Below are 25,154 nucleotides of genomic sequence, written 5' to 3' on the forward strand. Positions count from 1 at the left end.
CAAAGCATACTACCATGTTCAGTGAGACACAGAGTTTGCACAAGCTCAGGCTCAAGAACTGTCTATTATTCCACATGCTGAAATAATTCATGTCTTGATGATAAATTCCTGAAGGGAGTAAGGGGAGAGAGCTTTGCTTAGGCTAAAAACCCCACTTACTTTGTAAAGGCAAAATAGTCTCAAAATTTCTCTTGAAAATAACATTTTTGATTTACCAGAATCAACTGATTCAGAGTATTTTAGTTTTTCTCTGCACAGTCTTGTTCTTCCTCTGTCTCAAATGCTTAACTTGTTTCTCCTCCACAGCAAAAACCCCTCCGTCTCAGCTTCCAGAGATTCCCACCAGTTGTGACTCCCAACCCAGAAGTAATCTGCTTAACACTCAGCTTTACCAACAGCTGTATATAAGGAGACAGCTGCTTTTAAAAAGGAAGTAAAAAATAAAGCCAAACTTCAAAAATCACTGATCTAGTTCACTATTATTTGCCCAAGGTCAGTTCTAATTACTTTCCAGCATGGCATCTACAACGAAAGTGACACGTACTGAACAGTCCCCTACAAAGGAAAAACAGAAGCAAATTTCAAGGAAAGCATCACATCCAATTTTACAGCTTTCTGGTTCTCTCTGAGCCAACTCAAACTCCACATCTCAAATTCCATATGGTAGTTGGTTGGCAGCATGGCCACTATGGACAACCAGGGGCTCAGCAGGCTTCCCCAGGGCACGCCAGTGGAATGGTAAATGCCAGCACAGTCCTCACTCACCTAAGAAGAAACTCATGGACACAACACCTGAGTGTGTGCATGAGTTATTGGCATTCAAAAATTGCAAGTGTCTAAAAACAACTTCATTCTGATATAAATCTAACTGTGAGGCTAAAACACCAAGGTAGGAAAAACCTGATTGGTAAAATTACTTGATAGAAGTACACAGAGTATTTTCCATCTCTTGCTTTTTGGAATAAACAGCAACACTACAGAAGACACCTCCAGAGAATAAAGCCAGACTAAAACCTCTGGGTTTTGTCACTCTCACACATCCTCTTACAGCACTTCAGCTCTTGCATGGCTTCTTTCTCAGCTAGAGCCAGCTATGGCTGGAAGGGAGCTGACAGCTTCTCATGCATCAAAGAGCAAAGCAAGTTACCTGAGCACTCAGCAGTAGCCAGCCTGTGATAAAGGCAGTACCCAGGAAAAGGATGTTCTTATTTAAAAAGTAGCAAGGTAGAAAATTTGCCACATGTATACCAGCCAGGGAAGATTTTGGAATACATATTAGCAACACCTGAAGAACAGTTCAGTGGAGTCTGCGATGACAGACACTCCGCCTGCAGTGGATGGATATGGGTACTAAAGCTCAGCCTGGCCTCTGCAGAGGGCCAGGACAGGGAGCACATGGCAGCTCACCACAGGGCACAGGGAGGCTGCCAGCAAGCCAAGGAACCTCCCTGGCCTGGCTGTACCCGAGGGCAGGGAGTGCCCAGCCCTGGCACAGCCCTGTGCCAGGACCCCCCTCAGCACTGCCCAGAGCCTGGCCAGGATGCACGGCCTTATCTCCTGCTAACAGAAACCTTGTTTGGCGGCCACCAGGCATAACAGAGCTCAAATCTCACTCATGAAGTATTCCATGGCTTCTCACAGAGAATAATAACAGTATTTAAGAGATTCACTTCCCCCTTGATGTGCCCAGACTGTCACACAGATTAGTACCTTCAGTGAAATGTTGCAGTTAATACACTTTTCAGTCCAGCTCAGTTTGTTCCAATCTTATTCTCAGAAAATCACGTGGAGACTTTTCAGCTGTAAGCACCAGTTCTTGCACTGTGTTATTTAATTACTGTACAGGAGCTGGTTACAGACCTGATAAAGCACTGCAATCCCTAATTCTCTTGACTTGTACCTGGCCTTCCAAGTGAAAAGCTAAATAAAGGAATCATTCTTGGTGGTATTTCCACATGTTAACAGTATTGCACAACTTGAGGAGGAAAGCCATCATCTTGCATAACCATGCAACAACATGCAGTCAGCAACAGCATTCACTCATTACTGACTTAGACTGATTTTACCAACTGAATCATGTAACAATGAAGAAGTCTAAGACCTCTATTTGGGTAAGAATTAAATGAAGATCCAGAAGCTTACCTAACTAAATTCTAAGATTTTTTTGGCTGCTAGATAAAATGTTTGTTTACCAGGAATCACAAAACTAAACAAAAAAGCATTAGGCTTCTGCAATGCTCCAAGTTTTCACTTAACCCTGAGACACCAAATTAACTTAATTTCTCAGTGCCTGATAGTATTTCTGCAGGATATCTACTCTTAACTTTACATTTAGCTCAAAATCTTTATTAATATTGCCAGAAACCAGGGTGGTAGGGGAGATTGACTTACTCTTATTTATTTCTCATTCCCAAAGAAAAGAGGTGGTGATAAACTGCATGCCTGTTAGAACAACATGATTTAAAATTTTACAACAGAATGAAGCTCTTGTTGCACCGCCTGGTTAATAAGCTGTCAGTTCATTTATTAAGAACTATAGAGATCTGATGGAATTTGGGCAAGCAGCTGACAGCCCATCATATTTCTAATTCTAAGGTACATCCTGTCATTCAGTAAAGTTTGAATAAAACAATTCCACACGCCAGGTTTGAAAGTGAGCTACACAAAGAACAAAGGCAGTTGGGAGGAATCTTGTAAAGACCTAAAGCTTTGTAGAGTATCTAGAGAAATGTATCTATAACCAGGCACTGAATCAGTCTCATTTCCCCTGCTACGCTCCCCAGCACATTTTCTCCCATTCCTCCTCCATCCCACACAACGTTCTTCACCACAACAAATTTTTGAAGCACATTTACAGAAGGTAATCACTGTTGGAGGGAGGAAGGATAGGAGTTTTTCATTTCCAAAGCTAAATGATTGAAGTTGACCTTAATGGATAGCATCTGCAACTGTTCTTAGAGCAAGAAGAGGGTTTGGACTAGTGGAGGAACAAAAACAAGTCTCAGTTTAAGCCTAAGAAAAAATGGAAGGGAAAAATGAAAAGAAAAATCCTTAAGAGTTGTGATTCTTAGCTGTCCAAACTTGCCATTTGGGAAAAGGACTGCCTACCTTACAAGAACTGAAAGTGATGTAAAACTTAGTAGCCTTATTGAGTGTTTTACTACATCCTCACCAGGATCTTCATTAAAATCCTACTTAAGATTAAGTCAGTGGCTGGTTGCAGTAGCAAAGTGGCACCCCTGGGATGTTGCCCAATGTGATTAAGAAGCACACAAAACAGTGCCACAAATTGTAGCTTTTCCAACCCGGATATCCCAGTGGTTTTGTTTTCATTTTTAAGGAAACATCAAGAAATCTTTTAATTAAAAATACACCAATGGTTAGGAAATATCTTCTGCTAGAAGTGAAAAGGTGTACAGCACTAGCCTGTGGGACTGGCACTAACACAATCAGCTCTTCTGTGACAAAAGAGTATCAGAACCAACAACCTGATAGGTGGAATTGGGGGAACTAGTTCTGTTTCTGAATATTTCAAGTGCAAATAACATTTTTTTAAATACTAAAAAGCATTACACATTTTTCCTTATGTTACACAATGCTGGAAGACCACCCATGAATAATGATCTGATTTATATATAAAAGATCCAAGTCCATCTGCTGCTGAAGTCTTTACAGGCCTCAGCTTTATTTTCAAGATTGTCAGCTGGCAGAAGAAAAACAGTTTTACCTCTTGTTGGTAGGACAAACAATAAGTCACAGAAAGTTCGACTTATTCCCCCAAAACCACACAGGAGAGTCTGACTAAGCCAAAACCGAACATAATGTATCCTGGTCAGAACAGGCCAATCAATCACAAAAATACCTACCCCTAACTCTTGTCATAAAAGAGAGTTTTGCCAAGATTCTCTGACTTACAAGTCTCTAAAACCTGGATTTCTGAAAATGAATTAATCTCCATGTCATGACTAGTTCTTTTTTGGTTACAAGATCTACATTACAGCTCCGAGTCAGGACTACCATATATAATCAGATTCACATTAAGTACTCCACAAAATAACACCATATTTAAGTTAAACACATGTTCATGCTCTTTGCTAAGTTCTGGTTGTAACAGTGACATAAAAGTAAATATTTTTATAGCTCAAAAAAAGCTCAAAACTTTTACCAGCTCATTTAATCCTTACTGTTTTAGTCGTTATTTAAATGCATATTTTTTTAATATAAAACCAGAGCATACTGATTTTTCTGTTATTATAAAAGTATGAGCATGTTTCCATTTTTGCAACTGTAGGTAATGCACAAGGGACCAGAACTTGCACACATTTCATCACAGAATATTATACAACAGCATTTCCCAAAACTGCGGTTTATTTTCTCCCTTATAACCAGAACAAATGCTGACAGAACAAAAGGGAAGATACACCTGTTCTCCCTGTGCTGTAATGTTTTGGGGGATTGCCTGTTTTGAAATGCAAACTGCAAGAATAACAACCTAATTTGCAGAAACATACAACTTCTCAATGGTTTAAATATAAACAAACAAAAAGTGACTGCAAAACCCAACATAACAGTGAGAACATTTCTTTCGGTAAGTTACTAGCACAACTTTTATTAAATTTGCTCATCAGTTACAAGCTCTGCCAAGCAAACAAGCTTGCCAGTCTTTGAAACCCCTTAGAGGAAAAGCAAGGGATGACGTTGTTGGGAGTTCCTGTCTTCCTCCTGCCTGCTGGGATCTGCAGCACCCCTGTATGGACAGCCCTTCCACAGCAAGGGCCTCTCAAACAATGCTGAGGTTTCCAGAATGGTTCAAAAAGTCCTATGGGACCCTAAACTGAATGACTTTAGCTCTAACCTTGTGAAGATACTTTTGAGAAATTCATCAGAGGCACCAAGCCTTCATAAGAATTCCACACAGAGAGGTTCCTGCTTGCATGCAGCTCCTTGTTGGACCCAGACCCAGAATTAATGAGTTACACTGGCTTTCATGATGAAATCAAAATTTCTTTACAAAATGCTGGTTAAACATGAAATGTTTTTAAATACTATGGCTCCCTGCCTTAGACACTGAAAACATCACAGATCCAGTAATTATTAGTACTGGGACTTGCTCTTAAATCAGTGGCTAAAATAATCCGGGTGTTGGTCAGGACTGCCCCGCCACTGCATCTCCTCACAGCTCAATCTACAATGCAGGTAGAGCATGAATATTTTTGTTAACAGAATGAGAATGGTGATGCACACAAAGCTAATGAAAGAAACTGGAAGATGACAGCATTCTGCATCATTTAAGAGATAGCCATTTCAAAGAAAAGCAATTTTTTGTAAACTTTTTTTAACAGAAATTCAGACTGCCTGAAAAATGCTGTTTCTCACACATTTCTCAGTTCCAATATGAAGAATTTCCAAAGTCTTAAACTTACAGGATGTTCCACTGTAAACACAGAATGACAACATATATTAGAAAAATCAAAATGTATTTTAAAAATGTTATCATCATTTACAACATTGAAGTTCTAATGGGGTTAAATGTTAAAAGAAATGTTTTTTCAACTAAGAGAGTAGAATACTGTTTAGAATGCTTAATATGTCTGCCATTGCCTAGGTACCTTGTCACCCAGTCTTCTCTTCCTAAATCACTTTCATAACTCCAGTGCCGCAGATTTATTGAAAAATATAAATGGGGAGGAGTAAGTCAGGGTAGAAGAAATCACAATCATATTTCAACTCTCAAAATGCTTTTAAATATATTATGTTTTATCTGTCAAAGCAAGCTCTCCTTTTTTGAAAACCTGAATTGCACATCTTTTTTCAGGCAGCACTACTTGCCACTAGCACTGTGCCAACCTCCAAACTTCCAGAAGTTTAGGGCCAGCTTCAAGAAGCTGACACACTTACCAACATCTCTTTAGTCCAGAAATCCTGGGAAAGTTTCACTTAATCCCAATTTCAAAATAGTCACAAATATTTCAAGAACAGCCTTTGCTGTGGTATTAGTCTTTCCTCTTCCAAGAAAACCCAAGCATCAGTTCAGAGGCATGTGACAACGCTGTAAAATGCCTCTTGTGCCTTCCTTAACCACCTAAAAATGATCAAAGTTTTGGATAAAGGTTTGTTTTTTGAAGCAGGATACACAACAGTAACCTATGACAAGCATTATGAATGCTCTCTGCAAAAGTTCATCTCTTTTTACAGCCCAAATGGGAACATCTAAATCTTGTCTTCTTGGAGTCACAAAATGTTGTTGCACTTGCACTTCTTACAGCAAAGGTCAGAATCTCACACACTGTGCTATCTCATTTACAAAAAAAGATGTATCTTTTCCCATATTTCCCTCATAGAAGTTACTGGAGCCAACAGCTGATTTGTACCTTTAACCTCCTGATAACCTCGCAACAATGACACTGCCCTGCAAGGAACTGAGCCTTGCTCTGCATTGATTCCAGCAAGAAGCAGGTTTTACACCAGGATGCATTATCTTCCCAAGACAGAAAAAGATTTATATAATAAAACTTTGATAAAAATCAGCTCTTTAGAGCAGTTACAGGATAAACTCAAAGGTCTAAGCGAGGCAACAAATAGGTTTAGAATCATGTTGATACAATACCTACTACTAAGGCCAAAAAATATCACTGTATCATGACTAATTTCAGTGGATGCATGGTCCCATAATTGGCCTCAACTACAGACCTTTTGTATTTGGGAAATCAGGGGCTAACCTAAACTTTTGCTGACCTCCTAAAAAACCAGCAATAATGCAAAAATTCTATTTTACAGAGATGAAATTTCAGCAAAAATAAGCTGTCTTAAAAAAAGAAAAACAAAAGAAACCCCCAACCAACCAAAAACAACACAGAGGCTTTTGCTGCCAGTGACTCACAGTATTATTTTTTTCCTTAACTGCCCACAAAAACTTCATGTTAGACTGTAATTGTTTCAGCCTTTGCTGAAATATGTTCCCACTGAAAACCATCACTGCATCATCATTCAAGACTTAACATAAGTGGTATCACAGGCAGACCACTACCACAAAGTCCACGCTGCCAGCAGCCCCGCTTCTGGTCTACCTTCATATGTCAAGCTACCACTCCCAGCAGGTCACAGCTGCTGGGTGAGCAGCTCTGCCAACCCCACTGGAGCAGAGCAGGCTGCCGAGAAATGAGCAGGAGTGGATGGAGGTGGAGGCAGCTCGGGCGTCCCGAGAGCAGGGCGCTGCTCCCGAAGCACAGGCGTTAGTCACGCTCAGCACACAGCCAGGGACCGCGGGACAGCTGCACGCCAACTGCCACAAAGGTGCTGCTGAAAGCCCCAGCTCCTTTTGTCTTTCACATCCCCTAGCGCTCCCGTGCCAGCCTGCTTTTGAAAATCACACTCACTGCTTCCACCAAAGCCTTGGCTTTTGGAAGAATAAGGTGTGCTGTCTAAGCAACATTTGGGGCCTTTCCAAACTGATGATAGCTGAAAGTCAGTGTAGTTGCAATATTGCATATCTACACTAATGCAGAAAAACCCACAATGGTTTTGTTCCATGATGACAAACACATTTTAAACCTGCCTGTATTCGAGTGATGTTGTAAGCCAATGACAAGCCTTTTATTTATAAATATATACCACCCCCCCAATCTTAAATTCCAGAATGACAAGCAGCAAAGTATTGCTCTCTTTTAGAAAGTGGGACTAAATGGCTTTCCTAAGGTCCCACAGCTATCCAAGAAGTATTTTGCCAGTGTCTTAAGCACAAAGAACCCATCTCCAGTGTGACAGCACAGGGCATCCTGCTTTCTTGGCTTCAGCAACTCCATCAGCATTCCTCTCTCTCAAAGAGCTGCTGCACCACACGCTCTAATCAAGTGCTGGCAAAGTGAAAAATCTCAAAACTGTTTGTAAACCAATTAGCATCTTGCTAGCACCACCTTCATATTTAATTCTATTTAGGGCGTAATTATCAGCAAAGACCTCAGTCAATGCTCTCTCTGCCATTAGCAAAGTCACGCCCAAGGAACAAACAGGAACAGCATAGGAATATTATCCAGACTAAGTTGAACCACACACACATTATATTGTATTCATGTCAGGTATGTTCTCTTTATAACGTCTTCATTTTTTATTTTTTAAATTACTACATCACATGACATCTTTTAAAAGCTACAACAAATTAAAAAGCTTGACAGAAATATTATTGGAGAGGAGACTCTTGGCTGTATGCAGGAGCACAGATTAGACTTACATATTTATCCTTTCTGACATTATAAAACAATTAAAAAGCAATCTTTCTGATGTTACTTTGAATGAAAGAGTTATTTTGTAATTAAAGAGTCAAGTTCTAGAATTAAGTGACTATCACCTGTACTGTCCTGAAAGGCATAGAAGAAATAACCTCAAAAACAACAAAACAACCCAAAAACAAACCACCCAAAAACTTAGAAAGAAAAATATTTTCTCCTCCACATTGCAACCGGCAGCAGGTAAGGTTTTCCTCCCACTGACACGCAAATCCATGACATTTCCACTATTAAACCCTGCAGCAGGCAGAGGTGAATTCCCAGAGCTCAACCACGGCGCTCACGAAGCACGGCGCAGGGAAGGAGCTGGGTGTGAGGCTGGGAACAGCAGCAGAGGCCCCGGGACACCGGGGTCCCACCGGAGCTCTGTGCCACACAGCCCAGCAGTGGCTGCCAGGGCCTGGCTGCACCTCAGCGAGCTGCGAGGGACAGCCTCCCGTGCCAGCCTCCTTCCTGGCGCCACGCCAGCGTGAAGGGCATCGGAGCACAATGAGAGGCCAACTGGAACAAGGTCCATCACAAGGAATGAGGCAGCTACCTTCCCTCAGCAGTGGAGCTGTGCTCGTTAGCGTGTCCGTGGGGTTACAGCTACGGCACTGACCAGCCGCCCTGAGCCACGGGAAACACACCGCGGCCCCAAGTAAAATACAGGTCATACAACAATGCCACAGAAAGCCCTCTACTTTAACTAATGAAAGAAAATACTGCAAATATGTGTTAGGTTTTTTGCAGTTTAGAATGCATTTGCAAAACTTCTGAAGGACAGCACAGTCACTCACATTTATTTAGCTGAATAAATAGCAAATTTCATGTTAGAAGGTTTTTGCTGCTTGGAAGGTGACACAGTGAATGAACTTTTTTGTAGATGAGTGGGCACCAGAGCAAGCTTAAAAAGAAATCCCTATCTCCATCGATGGCTAGTGTTCCAGAAAAAGCCCTTTTATCCTTATTTCTATTATTTGTTTTACAATAATATCTAAAAGACCCTCTGCCAGATACAAAAGCAAACTGCGACAACCATCCTCCCAGCAGAGATTTATAATCTAATAACAGGAAATGGCATAGGTGAAGAGACTTGTCCAAGGTCACATAGTAGATACATGCCACAAATAAGAATGTCAATGCTTCCTGACACCCTCGCTAGCCTTTTGCTGTCTAATTCGCATTGCCTTTCTACACCTTTTATGACAAATAAGCAAACAACCTATTTAGGGTGTCAGGAAGGGGATGCATGTGATCCTTCAGATGAGTATGAGCCCATTTTGCTGATTAAATAAAAGGCTTCCATTTATCCTTGAATAGCCACAGGTCCAGTCTTTATTTGCCTTTACCACAAAAATTAGTAGAAATCATATCAATAAATTTATCTACAAAAGTATGTTAAAAATACTTTTATTTAAGCATTGATTCTTAAAAATGGAAAAATCTACATCAATCATCTTTTTGTTATATTTGTTGCTGCTAATTTTCAACAGATACTTTTTAAGGAGAGACATTAAAAACATAAGCTTAACTATCTTCCTTCCCTGCCTGCCTTTGTTTACCATGTAAATTGCCACCCACACACTTTCCCATATAGAGCACAGTGGGGTACTATTCACCAAAGCAGAGCTTCAGCAAATGCAGCTCCTGTCCCAGCAGGAATAAGGTTGTGCCTGGAGTTCACTCTTTAAGTCACATAAATTTATCAAGGGGTAACAGGAAAAAGAGGCCTGATAAGAGTTACTGAGCTAATCCAACTTACACCTAATGGACCTGAGGCTGGGGAATGGAGAGAGACGCAGAGCACAAAACACAGAGAACAGATCACCTCAGGAAAAGTAATTTTAAAACCTTGAATTTACATTTTACTGAGGTTCCTTCATGACACACACACAAACATACTGTACACTATGCATCCAAAAATGTGTCAAATCAGGAAACCAAACAGTAACCCAAAAATCCAGAACTATGTAGGTTTAAACTTTAACAAAAATTTTTAAGAAATATTTGAGGGATGTCTTATAGAATATTACTTTCTTCCTTTTAAAGGAAATAGTCTTTTTATTCCTTTCTCTAACAAATGCTGTGCAATCTCAAAATCCATTTATGAAGTGCTGTCCTACCACTGTACACAGTGAAAGCACATGATGTTTCTCACATAAGTATCAGCATTCGTATTTTTCTGCATTCAAAGCAACCCCATCTGTGTGCCTGCAAGCTGGAGGTTTGTCATATGGGAAAGGAGTTCCGGGAGCAGCTCACTGTTCTCCACTTCCTGCAGGAGGGAGAAGCAGGAAAACCTTCCTGTGCCTCAGTCATCCTTTGGGTGAAGTATTAGCAATCTCTAGAGAAGAGAAATAAGACCTGTACGTTGCTGTATTCCACAGACTGCACAGGAGCAAGAAAGACAGACACATGTGAGCTTTGCACAAGCAGAAGTATTTTATTCCTTGTTCTCAACGCAATACTACTGCAGGGTAAAAACAGGTGCTAAAAAAACCTCATGTGAAGGAGCAGGGAGAAACAAAACCAAAATATTCTAGCATCCCATCTGCAATATATATCCTTTCAGAGGTCCACACGGACACACATGCACAATCAAAACCTCTACTTTCCATCAGCAGACAAAGTACACGTTGTACAAACACACAGGTAGCACTCTGTGCACCCATTTACTAAAGCTACATTGTTACATTTACAGAGGAAGAAAAAAATCCAACCCTGACTTAAAACATATAAAAACTTAATGCAAAGTGTTATGAGGATTTTCAGGTATCACTTTTCCAGTTACATCAGTAATAACTTTTGTAATTTTGAATTTCCATGATGGGGGTATCCCTTGCAGGTTTCAATTAGTAGTCTTTACTGTCTGAAAGTCTTTAATCTATTTTTTTTCCCCTGCAGTGAAATGTTTTGCCATTAAGCAAAATGGAGGATTAGGAATAATGACAATTAATGGAGTAAATGTTTGTATAATGAAATCATGCTTGTATCAGCAGCAAAGAGAGAGACTTGGGATAGCCTTTCTCCACTCCTGATTTTACACTGTGCAGCTTCAGATAGTATAGGAAAACAATTTAAAGCAAAAGACTATCCTCTGGCTCCTGATCTGGCATAGTGTTTATTAAAGACACACAGAAGTGTTGTTATCCCAAGTGACATGTTTGGCAAGCTTAGAACTTACATTTTGTGCTCCCTCTTTCTTTTTTACTCCCTTGAAAAGGTTTTGGGAAATGTGGATTTTTAAGACTACAAAGGAATTTTGTGGCTGAGGAATTTAGAAATTAAGTTGCCCATTGTCTAGATACCTTTTTTTTTTCAGGGAGGCTGCAGTGTGCTGCTTTTAGGTCTCTTTTCTGAAACATCTTTTAACATCTACTTCTGACTATTCTTGTCTCAAAATGCTTTATCCTAAGAACCAGAATGGATCTACAGATTAGACTATGGACTTCCTACCCACAACCAAAGTTCCATGGACAAGATACAACAGTAACAGCCACCTTCCCATTTCCATGTAAAGAGTTAGACAGTGGGTACCCACTGAGAATGCAGCTACAGAAAAATTTCAGAGTACTCCCTCAAAATTCCACTCTTCAACTATTCCCAGGCTAGCTTTGCCCCAGAAGAGGCATCCCCTACATACAGTGTGCTCAAATCCCCACAGGGGCAGAAATGAGGAAAGGTTGGTACTCACTGATCCTTCAGTGCTGTTCTGTGTATTAAGAATCAGACCTTGCAGAATGGATGGAAAACAGCCTGTGCTGTAAATATCACTATTTAGTAAGGGCCCTTTTTGTAATGCCAAGGTAACAATCTCTGTATGAAAGAAGCTGTGCTCAGGACCTTGAATCTTAAAATTAAGGTATTAATTTTGAAGGGAAAGAAAAGTCAATAAGAAGCAAATTCAATCATCTTCAGAAAACTTCAGTGCATAGCTCAGAAAACACTGGCAGAAGACAGATGCCTTTACTACAACAGGAGGACAGATGAAAATATGTATTGGAAAGGGGAACTTGCTTTCTTGGAAACTTTTCTGTGAGCTCTAGAGGCCTTTGTTGCCACATAGTCAGAACTTAGCAAGTTTATCCAGCTTGCTACCTCTTCAGTTTTAAAACACACTCTAGCAGTCTTTCTTTAAAGGTTAAACACAATTTTCAATAGGCAATTTATGACACTTGGACAGGACTAGTAACGTGCAATATTGTAAAGGCTGGCTAAAGTAGTATTTCCAAGAGTTCTATTGGTTTTTACCTGTGAAAAGCCTCTGTCAGTTAATTTTTATCCTCTCCCTGAAAGTGAGCAGGTAGCCACCCAAAACACTGCAACTGACACAAAGTGTGTGCACTTCACTGAATTTTACTTCTTTGCCCAATTAAGTGATACCGCTGAATGCTGCTTTTATATAAATATTTGAGCATACCATGTTTATTTAAAATATATGTATATAACCAGGAAGGACTTCAGAGAAACAAACTGCTCTTCCATTCTCTTAATTCCCAAGTGCCTGAATAATGGGTCAACTACATAATTTCTTCTTACTCTCTTTTCCCAGGAGATGGGAGGCATGTTATACACTCACGGCTGTATTTTCCACATGCTAAAAAACACCAACAAATTAAAGATAATATGTGCATACACGTGCACAAAGTATGCTTTGTTCCTTCAACTATTTTAATTGGTTTTCTTTGGAGTCCCAAAGACACATCTAGATTTAGTTTACTTCTGCCAACATGTCTGCACAACATAGCTACTCCAAGTAGTGTGTCTTGCAAGACTGGCGGCTGCTTGTGCTTTTACTTAAAACTGCTGACATTAGTATCATGTAAAATGAACAGAAATCAGGACTGGTAATTCTGGGGATAGGTACTAGGTTACACTGCAATTTACTGACAGAGTCAGGCTGTCCACAAAGGTAAGGTTTATATCTGCTCTCTCCCAATTTCTGACAAATCAACTGCAAAACTGACTTGTGATAAAATTACTTCTCCCAGCTATAAAAATAACTGTTTTTCTTTGGTCAATCATCTGTGCCACAACAACATGAATTCTTTTTATGTATGGTGTTTCATAGTTCAAGCCTTCTGAACAAGCCACTGAGTTAAACTATTCAGTTCAAACAAGTTCTTTCACAAATTTTGGCCATGTTATGGCTGGTTCTTCTTGAATGCTCCAACTAAAAGATTCATCATTCATAAATGCACACTGAAGAGGTTACAAATCCATTTCTAATGGAAATTTGGAGGCTGCTTACCTTTTATATGGGCCATTTCCTTGCCCAAGGTGTATGACTGGACACAAAACAAGCACTTATTATGGCTACTACAACTACATTGCTGGCAGAGAAAGAACACTGCCTATTCTTCTTTATTTCCCCTTCTCTCTCCTTTAAGAAAAACCTCAAAATCAAAAATATGTCTCAATGCACAATTTCAGGAAAACCTCTTAGGACAGAATCTGTGGGACTCCCTCAGTCATTAACACTGTAACAAAGAAGCCCTCCTTATCCACGTACTTCAGAGAATATCATGACCCTAAGCCTGACTTTATACTCTGAATTAGTTAATATTTTTGCATTACTCAACAGCTTTTTCCTAGCCAGAGCACATTCTCAAGCATACATACACAACAATGTGTTCTTAATTACTCTGTTGGTGGGAAAGTCTGTCAGGTTTCTTACCTTTTATTTTTAGCCACTTCCAAGTTCTTTTTGTCCAAGTCTGAACCGGGGAGCAGGGAGCATTTATTTCTATTAATCAATCAATGATGGCAGTGGTGGTGCACTCTAGTTTTTCATTCTGACTGCAAAGCAAAATTAAAAGCTATATTTTGCAAATTTACGCATTATAGATTGCAGCGGCAGCTGGTGGACTGCTGCTGAGACAGACCGTCTTTCCCCTTCCAGTCCCCTGTGACTGAGAGGGAAGAATTACAGGACAGCACTAGCAGCTGCTGCTGCTGCCCCAGAAGCAGCAAGCCAAGGTCTCTGGAAAAATAATTGGGGAGGCGGGGGAAGGGAAGAAGGGGGACAAAGAAATTGGGGAGGGGAAGGCATTGCCAAGGCTGGCAGCACAAACAACACGCTGCACCTTGCCCTCAAAAGAAACAATTGAGCTGGTTTGGGCTTCCTTCAGTAGACACAAGACTCTTAAGCCATTGTGAGACTTGAAAACACTACCAGTTTTTGATAAGGACTTTTACAGAATTAAGAAAGAGTGAGAAAAGGCAATATTCCTTCCAGTCTGATGCTTGCAGCAGTTTGCTCTCGAATCCTCTAAAAATCAAGCACAGTACAATGAACAACACCCTTCCTTGCAGCTTCCCGATGGAGTCATTCCATGGAGCACTCCACATTAGCACAGGCACAGTCTACAAGTCAATTCATGCCCTGTCTGTCTCCTGTAAAACAGGGGTAACTAAATCCTTTCTCACACACATGTAGTCGTGAGGATAAATAATTAATGACTCCAAGATATCATCAGTGTGAAAACAGTAACAATCACTCATTTTTAGACAGATTTGAAAGTGGAACTAGTGGGAATTGTGCCCATTAAAAAAAAAAAAAAAAAAGCTCAGTGCAAAAATCAGCTTGCTTATGTATTTGGTCACCTAAGCAGTGAGTGGCTCAGTGCAAGCAAGTAACGCCCATCTATGTTACTCAGCACGCTAAATATAAAGTTCATCTCAACAGGGTTGAAAAAGACAAATACAATGACTGACCAAACCACATCCACCCACATCTAAAAACCTGAAATTCACCCCAAAGCTTTCATGTTTCCCAGCGGATCTCCCAGGTTCAGGCTGACCTCTGGGGTCCCACTGAGTGGGACACCAACACGCCTCATTCCCTGCGAATGAAGAACACCTTCACAACAGTGACTTTCAGTTTAAACAGAAGAGACCTGTGAATGCTCATTTTCAAGAGACATAATCTGTTACACACAAACCACACATGGGCCAGGTGTGCATGCCCCACTGTTCCTTCTATTAAGGGACTTCAATGAAAGATACTACTTGGTCCAGTGGACACTGCTTCATTTTCATAGCAGTGGCGCAGATTTCCAGATTAGCCATAAAAGAGATTATTTGAAGAAAACATTCAGCTATTTCAAAAGAAAAAAGGAAACAAACACCACTGCCACCACAACAGATGTATCTTACTGTGCCTTGTTTAGAAAGACTGATTCAAAAGACATATATTCATATTTTAATTCCTGTATGGGAGAATATGCTTAATTTTAAATATATAGCTTATCTTTTAATTGTAGGACCTCTTTTCATCCAGTATATTTGGTCAATAAAACAAAGAGAAAAATTAACAAACAGGAGAAAATAAAATATCAAAACTTCTTCAAACTGATCTCATACACATAAGCCAAGAAATACTTAAGGTCAGAAGAATGTACTGGTGACTATAACAGTTTGCATCGGTTTTGTTGTGTGTCAGAACCCCTCTCAAGATAAGCCAAGAATGCTGTATGCAAAACCAGCATCATTATAAACAGGCACAGCCTTCTCTGTGTTCGTATTTCACATTCATTTTGGGAAGCTACGCTAATGATTGCTATCTGAAGTAACAGCTTTTGATATATCATCAATTTCCTGAAGAACATATCAGTTTATTGAGCAGGGGTTTTCAGACTCTTATCTCATTCAACAGTATTATGCCTTACTTTAAAAATTTTTTTGGAAAACTATAGTTAAAATATTGAGATGCTGGTAGAAGACACTTCCTCAAAATCTAACTACAGGTATCAACTGCTAAGATTATCAGGGACCCAATCTGTTTGGAAGTTTTTGAATACAATCAAATAAATTTTTCCTGACATATTAGATCCTACATTGTTTCTAAACCCAGAGTGTTTAGTCACAGTACTTGTACACTAGTCTCAGATCAAATCCACTACCATATGAATTTTTAATGTATATAGGAAAGAAGTTTCAGCAACATGAAACCATTTCTGCTGCTACAAATGCTTCAAAAGTCATGACTTCCAGATGCTACAGTGATGATAAGGATTAGAACATACATCCACCATTTATGTCAAGTGTAGGTGAGTAAACTGCTGAGGACAAGAAGGGTTAAATTACACAAAAGCCTTCACTGCTGTCCTAGCAGTCTTAACCAGTTAAGAAACAGGGCAGGTTTTTCCTCCATAATTCATGAGGAAGGATTTATAGAATGGCTTGGAATATTGCCACAAGAAAACCAAGGCATGTGGCCTCAGAAGTCCCAGCATCACACTCATGGAAATGGAGGATCAATAGAGACCAATAAACAGGGTACAATGACAACCTGCACCCAAAAGCAGCCCATTTCTGGTAGTGATATCATGTGTCTATACTGAAAATATTAACTACGGCAGGCCTCTGCCTCAGCAGCAGTTCTCTCAATGACATCTCAGACACTCAAATTTGATCTGAAGTTACTCATCTCAGTGACTATACTGTCTCTTTCTCCTCCCTCCTTTTTGACCCAAAGCTATTTTTGAACTTGACCTTCTTTCAGTCTCTCCAGTAAGAAAAAAAGCCTTTGATTTTCCTCACATTTGGGATCATGATGGAGAGGTAGGCACTATCCACTGCTCTTTGTGTAAGAATGCTTTTTGCTCTCCTTATGTCTTTGTCACTCATTCATTTACCCACAATCCACTTGTTTCATTCATTTAACAGATCACCATACCTGTATTCTTCTTCCCCTCTTGGCTGGGAGGCCTCACAACACAAAAACTTAAGAAAACCATCTACTTCATGAAAATTAATTCAGCAGATGTTTCTCCTTTGCACTAAGTTACCTTGGCGTAAGTGGTTTTAGAGATATTAAATATAAACACACATGGAGGTATTTAAGGTATTCTGTAATTCACTTCACTTTTCAGGACTGAGAAGTCTGAAGTTCAAGAACATAAGCAGTTTATTTCGAAGACATCATAGCCTTGCCACACGCATTTTCATAAGACACTTGAAATCGCAGACTGTGCCCATACTTCATGTTTCATAAACATACCTACAGCTTCTACACTGGACAATTACTTCACATTTCATGCAAAGGGCATTAGAAATACGACACCTGGGCTCACACATTTAGCCTGAAGCTTCAGGCTGATAATGCACTTTGTGTGTGTATACGTGAATGCACAATGTCCAAAATAGAATTAACTGCAAGCTTACAAAAGGAAGAAAGCAGACATACTGCTAAGTACAGCCTCTCCATCAGAGAGCATTTTGTATAGTATATTCATGTTACAAGTAGTAAATTGGGTTTGGATGTATTCACAGCCAAAATAAATTTACCAGTTACAGAAAACAAAGGCAAAACCTTCCCAAAATGCTGGATGTTATTATGGGTACATTCTTATACCACTACCAAAACAGAATCCACTCCATTAAACTGATTGCATAAGTCAAGCTACATTTTGGCAACAAAATGAGCAAATGTAGTTGATCCCCTGGTTTCATGTATAAACCAAAGTATCAAAGAATCAGGTGGTTATTACTCAAAATGTTCAATAAGACATAATTTGAGATTAATATCTACAGTCCTGCACCACACTGTGGATGAAGGGAATAATCATTGAAATGAAACTCCACCACAAACCCTACTTCTAAAACACCTTCAATTCATTGTTAAGACGTATTCTACAAAGAACTGGAAAGTGAACCTGATATCAGCTTACCTTAAAATAAACTCTGACAATACTTTAAAATACTTTGACAATGGCTATTAAAAGGAAAATTCTATTTTTGCCAGACCTATTATTGAGGTTCCCTACTGAAGAACCTAAGTTGCTGGCTGATTACTTTATTGTGTAATTATTCAAAACTTATCATACACACATCACCTCATCAGATAATGTGGCTTGTCCTACAATCTCCCTATTTTCATGACCAGTCCTTACAAGAAGCTAGAGGCACAGATTGGTTTGGAGAGTTTCTGGATCAAAACAGTATCTGGCAATGCTGCAAACTGATAGCAATCAAAAAAAGTCACAAGAGATTGAATGTCCAAGGACAGTGAAGCCTATCCTCCAGATGTTTGCCTTCAGTGCGATGGAAGGAAAACAGGCTTTAGCTGTGTAACACCAGTGAGAGCAGCAGGATTATTTCAATTGAGAAAAACAGATGTTGAATTATCTAAAACTTAGTGCAAAAAGTGTTGCAGCATCAGCAAATACATTGAAAAAGAAGTACAAGTGGAACAGTAACATAGGCATTAGGCCACTATGTACTTCTAGCATGCAAAAACTACTATACCTGGTATACAGTATGCATAACAAAGATCTCTCCTGTTCTCAACTTTATGGTATTGCTCACTGCTGTACCATGATAACTAGTAGGTGTCCCTTACTTAGGAAAGGAAGCCCCAGAAAATGTCCGTGTTAATTTATTTAACTAAATAGCTGGAATAAAGTTTCCTTCACAAGTTTATAGCCTTATGGCTTCACACACAGTTCCTCAAGACCAAAACTTACTTGTTGCAGCACATTAAAGGGAAAAATGTGACTGAAATCTACTTTTATCTACAAGCTCCCAGAGAGCTAGTACACAGATGTACATTTCTTGTACTTGCATATGTAATCAATATTTTACATTTTCTATTTTTACTGTAAAATGACAGCTCACAGGAGTAACTAACTGCACAGATCACTAGAGACACACTCTGGGGAGTTCTTTGTCTATGGACATTTTTCAGGAAAGCCCATTGCCTTTAACTTGAAAAAGTACCCAGTAGAAATAGCTGGACAGAATTGGCTTCCTGATACATATTTTAAAACAAAACCTGGTGACAATCAAAGCAAAATCAAGATCAAGGGCGAACAGTCCTCAAAATCTAAACTGAAACTTTACCCTCTGTGAAAGTAGTCTGTATATATGAAAATAAAAGTTTAGTGTTTTCTAACAGGGAAAAAAAAAAGGAAGCAGAGGGCATTGAAGTAATTTAAAATACAGTGAATAATATTTGAAATATTTTTACATACATGAAAGCAGTAGGAACAGAAAATATGCCATTGTGGGTTAATCCAGTCATCCCTCTAAGCAGGCATTCTGAGCAGAAGACACTTATGTAGGCTGGGTGCACAAGCCCAGCCATTGTCTGTAGCTTACTGCCTGTACTCCCCAGCACCCACAGTAGGGCAGTAGGAGGAGCATGAGCTTCCCTTCGTGTCTGCTCACGGAGCTGTTGGCCACAGCCATGTTTAACCTGCTGATCTGCCTTCCCAGCCTCCTACGGCAGCAGCTCTGCCAGCTAAGGCAACTCTCCCATGGGCACAGCCAGCACTTCTCCATAAATACCAGTCTTGCCACCACTGCCTAGGAAGATTTTATTGCTATCTTGCATATCTTTTACAGGAAAGACCTGTAAAAATAATGTCCAGTTGTCCAGTATCCTCACCACTCCTTTTCAGCACTGCTCTGCAGCAACCAGGCACACTGCTTGCCCATGAGACTTTTCAAAGAATTTCCTACCACATGGAGTGCAACAATCTTCTAGATTAGAGAGAGCCAAACTCTTCCAATAGGCAAACTGTTGTTGGGGTTCCCCCCTCAACCACTTGGAGCACAGAAAGATCACAGCCATGCACCCCATTGCTATGATGGCCACTCTGTTATCTGAAAAGGTTATGAGCCCCTGACCAACCAGCATGTTACCACTGCCATCTCCACCACTGGAAGATAAACATCATTTCAACTTCACTTGTTGTCAGTGATCCTTTCTGATCACTGTTTTTATTTTTAACAAAAGTTCCCACAACCCCAAAAGCTGTAGTTTAAACAAAGTGAGGGAAAGACAAGGGAAGACTGAGGTGGTGAAATTTGCTATTAGACAGCTAGGCTACTTGTGTCATGATTATCTGTTTCTTGCAGAAAGAATGATCCAAAGCTACTATTCACATGTTTAAACTAACCCAGCCCAGTTTGTCTCTAATGGTGCACAGAATAACCATGTGAACTATCTAGCTAGCAGATCTGAATGGCAGCAACTTCTGCCAGAGGCAGCAATGAGCTGCTGAGAACACATGCTTTTCACAGCCTAATACTCTCCCTGAATTCAACCAGAGCTGTCTGAATGATGACTACATTTGAAAAGAGGTATCAAAATCATTATGATGGGCCACACACATGAATTTAGAAGGAATTTCTAAAGCACAAAGGGGAGAAAGGCATTCATCTCTCTTAGTATATTCAACCACAAGAGTGCCCCTGCCTCTTAGTGCTAGGGATCTGCTCTGGAAACACCCACCTTGCAGCTCAGAACTTTCCATCATTCTGGACACCTGCTGACACCTGACACAAAAGCCAAATACTTGAATTAATGCTTATCTATCAGTTGCTGTGATTCACAGAGAAAATCCCCCAACCCTCAGTACAGTGCTCTCTCAGCATTTGAGCTATCTGTGTCTATCATTCCCCTTCCCTCCCCTCAGTGTTTGTTGACTGTGCAAGCGGTGCACAGGTGAAACATTGGGCTGAGACAGGGGAGGAACACTGGTGACCAACGTGTCATTTATTTTTTTTTAAACCCCTAATCTACATATTTAGAGAGGCAAAGAAACAGAGAATATCCAATTCACCCTTGACATTCCGCCAGATCACTTCAATCCTGTAAAATGCCCCCTAATGACCTGAATATAATACCATGGTGTTACAGTGTCACTTAAATACTGCAGGGTTCTTCCTCTGGCAGTGCAGTCTGCAGACTTAACATGTAATGTACAGGATTATACTGCCACTAAAATATTACTTAGTGCTGATGAAATTTCAAATTAATTCTGGAAGCTAAATCATTATTCAACTCTGCCTTTGCAGAGATACATTCCCCTGGTTGTTTTAATAACAGTGATTTTAGAACTAGAAGGTTGTTACTGTCTCCTCAAGGCTTGTTTAAAAGGAGAAGTGGCCTCTAAACTGTCAAGCAAGTTAATGCAGTGATGCATGGATGTTTGCAACAAAAAAATAATTTGAGAATAAAATGGGCTCAAATATTAAGAGAGCTCATAGCATGTGGCTGACGAATAATTTTATTATTTAACAATAAATTAAAAGATTAGCCCAGTTTTCTCTCTCTATATATACACTCCCATCCACCACCACCCTCCTCCACAGAAGAAGATTTCATCATAATTGAGGGGACATATTCTTGATTAAGTAAATGACACAGCTGCTGGTAACTGATAAAACTGATCTTTGCCAGTTGAGGATGTGGCTTTCAAGTCATACTGAGCTTTAGCTTTTCAAACCTAAATAAACAAACTTGAACTTTACAGCTCTGAGTTTCTTCTTCCTGAATAATTCCTGTTACTAGTGAGTATCCTGTACTTTTAGGTAGCTACAGCACTTCAGCACTAAGATGGGCCAATCCTTGACACTGCACTAGAGCCAGTGTACACAATAACTTGCTAACATACGAAGTAAGGGAAGAGGAAAAACAGTGGATGGGCTAATCATAAAAGCAAGTTTCCATCCTCTGAATGTTTACCCATTTTCTAACATTGTGTTTAGATTAGTTTCTGTTTCTCAGTTAAAATACCAGGCTGCTCACTTCTACAATGAGGTTCTTAAATCCGGGAAGCGTTCCCAAGCTATACTGGAAAAAACCCCAAACCAAAACCCCACAAAAACAGTGGTAAATGAGGAACAACATCGGGCCAAACATACAGGCTGAAAACAACTTGTGGCAGTGAGTCTAAATTAGGCTAAAATAATCAAACTTTCTCCTTATTAAACTGTTACCTACTTCCTCATTTGTTAATATTGTCGTTGTTTACACTTGCAGCCAGGCCAAAGATTTTCCCCTCCCTCCAAATATAATTTCCTGCTATTGACAGACATGTTCAAGTGCTGGATGTGTGTATGTCTACATGGCATACTGCAGGCAGAGGCGAGCCTTCTTGGCCACCATCCAAGCCAGCTGTAAATGAGCCAGCTCCAAACTGGAAGCTGTGTAAGCACAATTAGCACAGCAGTAAGCCTGATCTAACACATCCTGCCAAGAGACCAAGCTTATTAGCTTGAGCCCAACACAATGCAAACGAGGGATACAGGGCTTCTGCTTTTGGTTCCACACAGAACATGGGCAGCTGAAGCACATCAAGCTCCTATCTGCCCACAAGACATGGTGTAAGTACACCTGCTCTTGGAGCATACCCTCTGCTGCCAGGACTATCCCTTCCCTCTGCATCAACTCCCAAAATACTCTGAGTGCTGTGAGTGGATGGAGGGAACAGGGATCTCCAGGTGAGATTTCTGAGGCAGTATAAGAGAAAAGGCACCAGGCAGGTGTTTAGGCACCAGGCACCAAAAAGGCCAAATGGAAAGGTGAGGGAAAGGCAGAGCAAAGCACTGCAAGACTCTACAAATTGATAAAGAGCACTCCATTTCTGGCTTCTGTCAGGTCCAGAGCAATAATGACCAAAACCCATTACTGTACTGTACATGTTAAATGGGCTCTGCACAGGTTCTCCTACCAACAAACAAAGAATTCACTATTTCTGGTGGACATTTGAACAGTCCAAAAGAGGAATGTGCTCAGAAAAGGATATCTGTTATCAAACTGGGATCCAAGAAACCAATGCTCCCCTGGTGCCATAGATTTTATTAAAGGAGCGGTGACAATCTAGTGGTTGGCAGTAGTAGTCTGAGAAACTTATAAATTCAGAGCAAAATGAGACAAAAATCAAAGGGTAGCAATGAAAATCATCGGGGGAGGAAAATAAAACGCATATTTTAATAAGAGTGCCTGAAGAGACTGGGAATGTTTACATTTAAAAGGGCAGTAATAAAATGGTCATTGCTAAACTATATTTAGCAGAAATCAACCTATACAAGTTAGTGAGCTTCTGCCCACCCAATAAGAGAGCACATGGGCAAGCAGAAATTCCATTGAAGGCAACAAAGAAAATGCCTTATTACATTACATAAAGACATAATTATTTTGTTTCATTCTTTGTCTACAGACTGTTCTGCAGCAAACACTCAGGATCTTACGAAGGTGGTGTTCATGCCAGTTTTCTTTTTCTTCCCACTCTATTGTAAATGAGTAATTTTAGCTTTCAGTTTAAGCTTTCTGATGTATGGGACAGGTATAAGCAAAGAAGGGACCCCACAAGGTGTGGCAGACACACTCCTTCACACATTCAGATTCTGCAGATTAACTAGGTTTATTTTGACTTCTGAGATTTTTAGATTACATTGTGTATATGGAGGTTTTCCATTATTTGCTAGCTTAAAATATTTTCTTTGAAAAGGCTTATTTTGATCTGTGGTGAAGACTACACATCCTCAGAAGAGTACAAGCAGTTTATATACTTGTCCCTGACCCTTGCCTGATCAGTTTGGACTAAACACCTGCTGGAATTTCACACAGAATTTCTCACACTCTAATAACACAGATCTCAGGCATATATATCTTTATGATTCAAGGCAGCATTTGAATCACTGATACCTGCTTCAAAGGAGTGCTTTTCTTCCCTTTTCCCTATCCTTTCATAAACTTCTAAAAACATGACCAAATCAAACCAAATTAATCACACCAGGTTAAGAGACATAGACAAAAGAAAAACTAAGAGCTGAGATTACACTTGCACTGTTCTTTTGTCTTGAGAAGGAAATAATTTTCTCTCTCTTTTCCCACCTGAAGGCCTGAAAAGAAAGCTATGCTGTCAGAAATATCAAGGCCTAATAAAATGTGTGATAAACCAGTCATATCTTGAACTTACTAACTTCAAGAAGCTGAAATAGAGAAAAGTAGTTAAATACTATTTGGTATGAAACACTTAGAAATATACAACAGTATGATTACTGCAGGTTAATTTAACCTTATTTTGATTTTTCAGTAATTCAAAAATACATACGTAATCAACCATTGTTCAGACAGCAACAATTGTTCTGAAACAGGATCTCAATTTACACACATATCTATCTAAAATATACAGTATACATACGTGCAGGATATAAAAGTCAAATAACCATTCAAATAACCCTTTACTTACACATTTTCAGCGAAAAAATAAAAAAGTCTTGGTGTATAAATCAGCTGAACTAAAACACCCTAAAAGAACACATTTCTAATAGTCAGAAGAAAACAGTGAGGAGATAAACACGATTAAGGGGAAAAGGGAGGGCAGAGAAGTAAAATATTTGCCAGTTAGCTCTGAATACTTTTGTATTGAACAAAAATAAATACTCAATCTGCGTATTATTTCTTTTGGAAATACTTCTTTGCAGAGAGGAATGCAAGTTAGCATCCTTTATAAGGCCATAAGAATCTTGTACATACCACCCACCATAAAGTAGCTCTAGTACAGAATACAGCAATCTCCCATGCAGTGACATGATAAACAGAATCCTTAAATACTGATTTGGTCTCCCCTCAAAGCAAAATTAACATTAAAAAAAAAAATTAAAAAAAAATCAGAAGCCACCTGCAAAGGAAGTACCTCAGCCTAAAGACCTGTCTACACTCACTATGTGTACATTGCTTTTTGTTTAGACAAAGTAAAACCAGGAGAGAATGCAATGTGTCTGCAGAAGAGTCTATTTTTAACTAATACTGTCCTGCCAGTATCAATTCATCCAGATAGAAAATCCTTCATTAAAAATATAATTTACTTTGGTCGCTTTCCACTATGTTGAAGTGACATCTTTCCCAAACACTGTCAAAGGCCATTAGGAACACAGAGCTTTTGAGAACAAGTTTCAACCATGACATCCGTTGGCCTGCCTTAACAAAAGTTTCCTTAGGAAGGCTTGGGAATCCTTAGATGGGAAGGGGCAAAGCCAGAGGGCATGAAAAATATTATTCGGATATATGCAGTATCATTACAAAATTATAAAAAATCTTTGCACTGTCTCATACAGGCAAAGTGACAAACCAGTGAAATATCCTAAGGA

General features: G+C 39.7%; 1 protein-coding gene across 11 annotated transcripts in view; it reads right to left on the bottom strand.

The window, feature by feature from the left end:
- Window positions 1-25,154, bottom strand: part of ZMIZ1 (zinc finger MIZ-type containing 1) — a 347,370-nt gene that overhangs the window by 190,289 nt on the left and 131,927 nt on the right. The window contains exon 4 of one of the 11 annotated variants that reach the window (XM_064430325.1): window positions 13,942-14,063. The exons of the other annotated variants lie outside the window; for them this stretch is intronic. The gene's annotated coding sequence lies outside the window, so the exon portion shown is untranslated. The remainder of the gene's footprint in view (window positions 1-13,941; window positions 14,064-25,154) is intronic. 11 annotated transcript variants of the gene reach the window in all.

This window comes from Passer domesticus, chromosome 8, assembly GCF_036417665.1.
Source record: "Passer domesticus isolate bPasDom1 chromosome 8, bPasDom1.hap1, whole genome shotgun sequence".
Lineage (NCBI taxonomy): Eukaryota > Metazoa > Chordata > Aves > Passeriformes > Passeridae > Passer > Passer domesticus.